This window comes from Ursus americanus, chromosome 12 (genome assembly GCF_024610735.1).
Source record: "Ursus americanus isolate L20-20 chromosome 12, mUrsAme1.1.p, whole genome shotgun sequence".
Lineage (NCBI taxonomy): Eukaryota > Metazoa > Chordata > Mammalia > Carnivora > Ursidae > Ursus > Ursus americanus.
The window spans coordinates 65,432,266-65,439,346 of NC_142138.1; the positions used below are offsets into that span (position 1 = coordinate 65,432,266).

At 37.6% G+C, this 7,081-nt stretch overlaps 1 non-coding gene across 1 annotated transcript; it reads left to right on the forward strand.

Annotated features, from left to right (window-relative positions):
- The first annotated feature begins 1,032 nt into the window (after positions 1-1,032).
- On the forward strand, positions 1,033-1,139 carry LOC123795435 (U6 spliceosomal RNA). The gene has a single exon (XR_006780485.2). It is a non-coding gene; the product is annotated as a U6 spliceosomal RNA (small nuclear RNA).
- Positions 1,140-7,081: the final 5,942 nt, after the last annotated feature.

The window sequence follows — 7,081 nt, forward strand, 5'->3', positions numbered from 1 at the left end:
TGATGTGGCACACCCACAGTCCTCACGCTCTGCCGGCAGAATGGTAAATGGGTATGACTATTTCAGAAATCTCAAAATATCTACTAAAGCTGTGCATACCCATACTTTATTACCCAGAAATTCTACTCCTAGGTATATACCCAACAGAAATAATGGCATGTTTTTCTAATAGACATGTACAATGTTCATATTGATAAGTATTACTGATAACAACGCAAACTAGAAACAATAACTGTCATCAACTGTAGAGTAGATAAATTGTATTATAATTCATTCAATAATGTATTTCATATCTCAATGAAAATCAACAACCTGTTAAATGCAACAACACAGATGAACATCAAAAACATATTGTTGAATGAAAGAAGCTGAACACAGAACATTACATACCTTTTGATTCCATTTACATAAACTTTGAAAACAGGCAAAACCAAACTATTGAGTTAGAAGTCAAAATGGTAGCTATACTTGGTGGGGTAGTCAAGGAATAGTAACTGGGAGAGAACATGGGGAGAACTCCGAAGGACTGCATATCTTCTATATCTTGACCTGGGAGGTAGTTACACAGGCGATCATTTTGTGATAATTAATTAATTTACATTTTATGAACTTTTCTATATATGAATACACTTTGTACTAAAAAAATGTTTTTAAAATATTCAGAGGGCACCTGGGTGGCTAGGTCGGTTGAGCACCTGCCTTTAGCTCAGGTCATGATCCTGAGGTCCTGGGATTGAGCCCTGCATCAGGCTCCCTGTTGAGCAGGGAGCCTGCTTCCCTCTCTCCCACTCCCCCTGCTTGTGCGCTTGCTCTCTGTCAAATAAATAAATAAATCTTTTAAAAAATATTCAGATAGAATAAATTTGGGATGCAAAACTTTAAAAATTTTAGAATCAATATAGTAGAATTCTTCATGACCTTAGGATAGGAAAAGATTTATGTGCAAGACTCAAAATATGTAAACCATAAAGGAAAATATCTGATAAATTTTACATTAAAATTAGGAATAATTTTTCATCAAAAGATATCATAGTGCTCACTTCAGCAGTACATATACTAAAATTGGAACAATACAGAGAAGATTAGCATGGCCCCTGTGCAAGGATGACACGCAAATTTGTGAAGCATTCCATGTTTTTATGTATTGCGTGGAGCACTGGGTGTTATGTGCAAACAATGAATCATGGAACACTACATCAAGAACTAATGATGTACTGTATGGTGACTAACATAACATAATAATAAAAAAATGGGTTAAATATAAAAAAGATATCATAAATAAAATGAAAGATAAGCCACACACCCAACAAAGATACTTGTAACAAATAACTGAAAAATAATTAGCATTCAGAATATATAAACAAGAAAAGAAACAACCCAATATAAAAATAGACCATTGTAGCAGGTAATTCAGAAAGGAAGACACATGAATGCCCAATATAACATCTGAATATATTCACCCTCATTCATTAATAATCTGGAAATGCAAATGAAAACTAACGCACTGGCTAGAACTATAAAATCTAACAATTCCAACTGCGTGTATGGATATGGAATAAGAGGAGCTCATACACTTTTGGTGAAATCATAAATTGGTATAATCTCTCCATTGGTAAACACTTCTGTATAACTGTTAAGATGTATGTGTACCTCATGACCAGCAATTCTTTCCACTCCTGGAGATAGTCTTTGAAAAACTGAAATATGTACCAGAGAAGATATATAGGCAAAACACTGGAATAACCCTTATGTACATCAGTAGAAGAAGGCATAATGAATTACGTTTAGCTATGCAGTGGAATACTATACAACTATAAAATTTAAAGGACTGTATGCATGAATAAGGATGAATCTTGGGAACTCCACACTGAACAAGAAAAAGCAAGTAAGAAAAGAATACTTAGTATGATTCCATTAAATGAAGTTTATAATAAAGAGGCAAAACTAATCAATTTATTATTTAAGGACACATACTTTTGTGGTAAAGATACAAAGAAGAGCAAACAAATGATAAAATATAGCATTGTAGTTAGCATTCAGGAAAAGGGAGGGGAATATAGTCAGAAAGGGACTCACAGGAAGTTGTAGGTATTGGTGGTAATCTATTTATGAAGTAGGTGCTTGTTTATTGTTATTCTTAAACTCTACAACTATATCACACATGCTTTTCTGTATGCATGATATATTTAATAATAAATTGTTTACAATTCCTATGTATCCTCTATAGAAAATGCATTATTGGAGGCCAATAACAGAAGCCAGGAAATCAGCAAGTTCCAAGTGTCCAGCAGTGGCTGGTATTGAACTAGAGTACTGACAGGGAAGAGTAGAAATAGAATAGGTGCAGTTCTCAATGTTGTCAGTAAATTTTATTTTGCTCAATATTTTCTTAGTTTCTTTATAGGAATGAGGAGAACACATCGTGAGTTGATGGCCAGATGCCATTTCATACTGAATTCTGACTCCAATTTTCTTAGCAATCCTATGCTGTTGGAATTGGGGCAGATACTGTCCATCTTATTTGATAGATCGAGAAACTGGGTTGACAGAGCTTAAAGCAAATTGCTTCAGGGCACAACTAATAAAGTGAAAAACACTCTGGACTTCCCTTTACACCCACCAGTTTTCCTCAGTTGTCTATGCACCGAACTGTCAGCAACATCCAGCATTGCCAGCACTCATGCTTGGAAGCACTCAGCCTGCCTCTTTGGGGCCTCCTCTGGGCTGTGAGGGAGGTGTGATATACTGGGTATGGTGGAGGTTAAGTATCCATTTCCTCTGACTTTCTGCTTATTAGTAGTGGCTGTCCCTGAGCAGCCTTTTGACTTAAGCCCTCTGCTCTCCTGAAGGCTGAGGCACTGGGGCTACAGAGGACCTCGATATTTAAAGGTACATTTGCAGAGAGGAGACCCTTTGCTGATCTAAGGAACAGCATGTTAGAGTGGGACGGGTAAGGGGGGCCAAAGCTGGAGCACGTGAATGATAGCTTCATCAACTTGACATTCCCTCAGGTCCCACCACCTACATAGGGGTTCTTTCCTGGCTATTTCCCCACCAGATGTAAAAATTATTAAGCATATTTGGCTAGAGTTTCTTGGGGACTCTTCTTTCTCAGTTTTTTTCTTCATGTTATTTCCCTCTCTGCCCCCAGTTTTTATCTCCATTTTTATTTTCTGCTCTCACATACTCTATAGCCAAATTGTTCCTAAATTTGCTCAAGTACTAAGGTACAGAGAAGGAGCTCCCGAGAATTCCCAGGACTACTGCTGGGCCCTGAGGTATTTTCCCAGGATCCTACAGAATTCTGGGATGAGGGGCGCCTGGGTGGCACAGCGGTTAAGCATCTGCCTTCGGCTCAGGGCATGATCCTGGCGTTCTGGGATCAAGCCCCATATCAGGCTCCTCCGCTATGAGCCTGCTTCTTCCTCTCCCACTCCCCCTGCTTGTGCTCCCTCTCTCGCTGGCTGTCTCTGTCTCTGTCGAATAAATAAATAAAAATAAAAATCTAAAAAAAAAAAAAAAGAATTCTGGGATGAGCTAGACCCAATAACAAGGGTGTTTCTTTCCCCAACAATTCAATAGTCCAGTAACCCCAGACTTAGAAAAGACTTAGCGCTGACTTAGAAAATTCTCTACAGCTTAAAAGAATTCAAGAAGCAGTTGACTAATGAGCAGATGGGTTTACAAAACAAAGTGGAAAAGTTGTCACAGGATTTTTTTTCATCAGTTTCACTGAAGTGTAAGAATTTCAGGAGAAAGTGAGTGAGTCCAGGTCATAGAAGATGCTGGGGCTTTGAACTACTGGTTCCAAAGATAGGGAATTAGTCATATACACTGCATATATGTGGCTGTATACATATATGCATATGCATAAATATGTATATATTTGTAATATATACTCCTAATCTACACAGTGAGATTTGGAGACCCTAGATAGCCCCTCACTTGTTCTAAAATCTATTTATTAGTGGCTCTAAAATCTCTATTTAAATTTCTACCCAAAAGTTATTTCTATGGCTTAACTTTTAGAATGTTCGGGATCCCACTGTTAAAATGCATTTGGTTCTGCAAGAGTCATATTAACCAAAACAAAAATATTTGTTGAGCATGTTACCATTTACAAGCACATTTACAACATAGTGCCTCACTTACTCAAAACAACAAGCTTGTTTTTTTCTCACCATCTTAGGAAGAGCAGGAGTCTTAGAAAATTATGCATTTCCAGTCCTTCGGTATAGGACTTAGAACTGAATCTGATATTTGACTTTTATTCTGCTCGTTATTCTTTAGTCCTGATGCTAACTATTAATGTCTTAGCATAATTTTATCATGCATGAGCTAGAAAGTCAGCTTGATCTGGCCTGAACCTCGGTTAGCAGCTAGTCCCCAGACACCATTCAGGGCAATTTTCCCCCCTTGAACTTTGGTATGCAGATCACCTGGAATATAATTATTCTGTGGGAGAGGGGTTATCGTTAAAATTTCAGGTTCTTGAGCTCTATTCCAGGCCTACTGACTCAATTTCCAGAGATGGGAACCTGCCTTTGTAAAACAAGCATCCAGGTAAATTTTACATGCCCTAGACTTTGAGAAGCAGTGATTTAGCAGCCATATGGTCCTTTATAAGGCCACTGGACACGTACTTCTTATGAGTTTCTGGGGCTCTGATTGCTTTGAGAGAAATAGGTCACAGTCAATGTAGATCCCTGAAAATTCCGGGTTAAAATTTGATTCATTGGCCAAAAATTCCTTCCCCATCCCACCCAGAAATGCAGGATTTTTTTTTCCAAGCTGCCCCAGAAGAAAGACTAATCATTGTTCTCATTCTCACTAATTGGAGACAGTCTGGCCGCAAATATCCCCCTTTGTGCCTTTTCTCTTCTACAGGGCTTGGGCAGGGCTACAGAGAAGCTGTTGGAAGGCAGCCTGGGTGGGACCCAGAGGAGAATAATTACAACTGCAATGCCTTCTGTCATTAAGTCTTGAATGGAATGCTGAGTCGAACAATGGAAAAGGTTTCTGCTGTCCTTGGGAACATTTTTGTTATTGTCCCAAGCCAAGGACTTGAGTGTCGAATGAGATTCTTTTATGTCTGTATTTTTTCACAAATTTTTGGAACTTCCTATGGTCTGCAAAGTAATGACAATTTGCTTACAACCTTGCAGGTGGCAATCCTCAATTTGTTAGAGCTGGTGTGGGAGTCTGGGTAAACTGAGTGGACTACAATTAGGAAAGACTATTGTTTCTTTTTGATTTCTTGGAGAAGGAAAGAAGGTAAATCATTGTCTCCAATCTATGGGAAGGAACCCCAAATTTTCTACCAGCAGCAATACCTTCTTGTATGATATAATATTGCTTTGAAAACTTTCTTCAAATATAAATCCTATGCATAATTAGTAGCAGTAGTAGTAGTAGTAATAGCAGTAGTAGCAGTAGTGGTAGTACTAAGTATTTATGGAGTATTTACTTTATTCCAGTTCCTGTGCTAAGTGCTATATATGTTTTTCATTCAATCCCTTAGTAGCTCTGTAAGTTAGAAGTATTACTATTATTCTCAGTTTAGAGATGAGCAAATGGAGTCTTAGAAAGTTGAAATAAGTTTTCTAAGGTCAAATAGATAAGTGCTGGAATGGCGATTTGTACCAGAGAAGTCTAGCCCCAGAGCCATATTCCTTTTTGCTACAGCTTATGTCTCTCCCTGGCACGTATAATCTCTCCTATAACACAGCATAACCACATTTTAAGCCTTTACTTAAGATGAGAATACTGAGTTTGATTATTGTGGTAGCTATATTTTTTTAATGAAAAATTAGGACACTCTGGCGGATACAGGAGTGAAACTTTTGAATTAAAGCTGTCCACAAAAAGTCTAAGATGAAGTCTCTAACATCTCATAGAGACCACACCAAGGATATCCAACTGGATCCTTTCCTTTTTAATAAAGGACTTTCACACACACATTCTCTGTGTGTGGAATCATTTATAAAACGTGTAGTTGGGCGTACTTAATAAATATTTATCAAATAATTTCTAATCTAGTAAGAACAATAAGTCAAACTATTGTAATAACTATGTTAAATGCTATTGAAAAGGTAGCTGGTACTGTATGGGCATGTATTTATTTAGGAAATAAATGAATCCATAGAGAGATTAGGGGTCCCGAGAGGTCCAGCAAATAATTCACAGAGGCACAGTCACCTATGAGGGACCTAAAAGACAAGTAGGCATAGGCTAAGTGAAAGGGAATAGGAAAGCCATACCAAGAGAAAGGGCTAAATGAACAAAGTATCAGAGACAAGAGAAAAAAAACAGAGTGTTTAACAAATTCCAGTCATTCAGTATGTCTGGAACATAAATAACAGTGAGATTTGGGGGAAATATGGTAAATATGAGGCTGACAGGCTAAGCAAGACCAGATCATGAGGTCTTTCATGCTGTGGAACTTAGACTTTATCATGCCTCTATGGGGAACTTTTGAAAGACATGTAGTAACAAAATGACATAATTGTGATTTTATTAAGTGTATGTGTAAACATGCATGTTTAATGATCTATATATAATTCACTCTTCAGCATGGGACCTACTCTTCACAACTAATCTTTTTATAGCTTTGAGGACATAATTGTTGACAAACCAAGGGAGGGCTTAAATACTGTGCTAGAGCAAGATTTCTCAATCTTTCATGTTCATGAGATTACCTGGGAATTCTGTCTAAAAGTATATTCTGATTCATTAGGTCTGCTGTGGGGCCTTCGATTCTGCATTGTTAGGTGATGCTGATACTGCTGGTAACTACACTTTTAAGTAGCAAGGTACTAGAAAAGGAGCAAGACAATGTCTCAGAAAAAATAAAGTATGTTAATGGAAACCAAAAGTGGGGATGGGACATAGAATAAAAGAGGCAGCCTTAGTGAAATAAAGTTTAGGCAGATAAGAAAGAATAAGAACATACCCCAAAAAGGCACATCAAGCAAATAATATATGAGAGTACCCCCTCTTGGCTGATGGCAAGGAGATGAGAAAAACATCTCTAAAAGGAAATGAAGGAGGGTTTCTTGACATCAATGACTAAGCTATAATT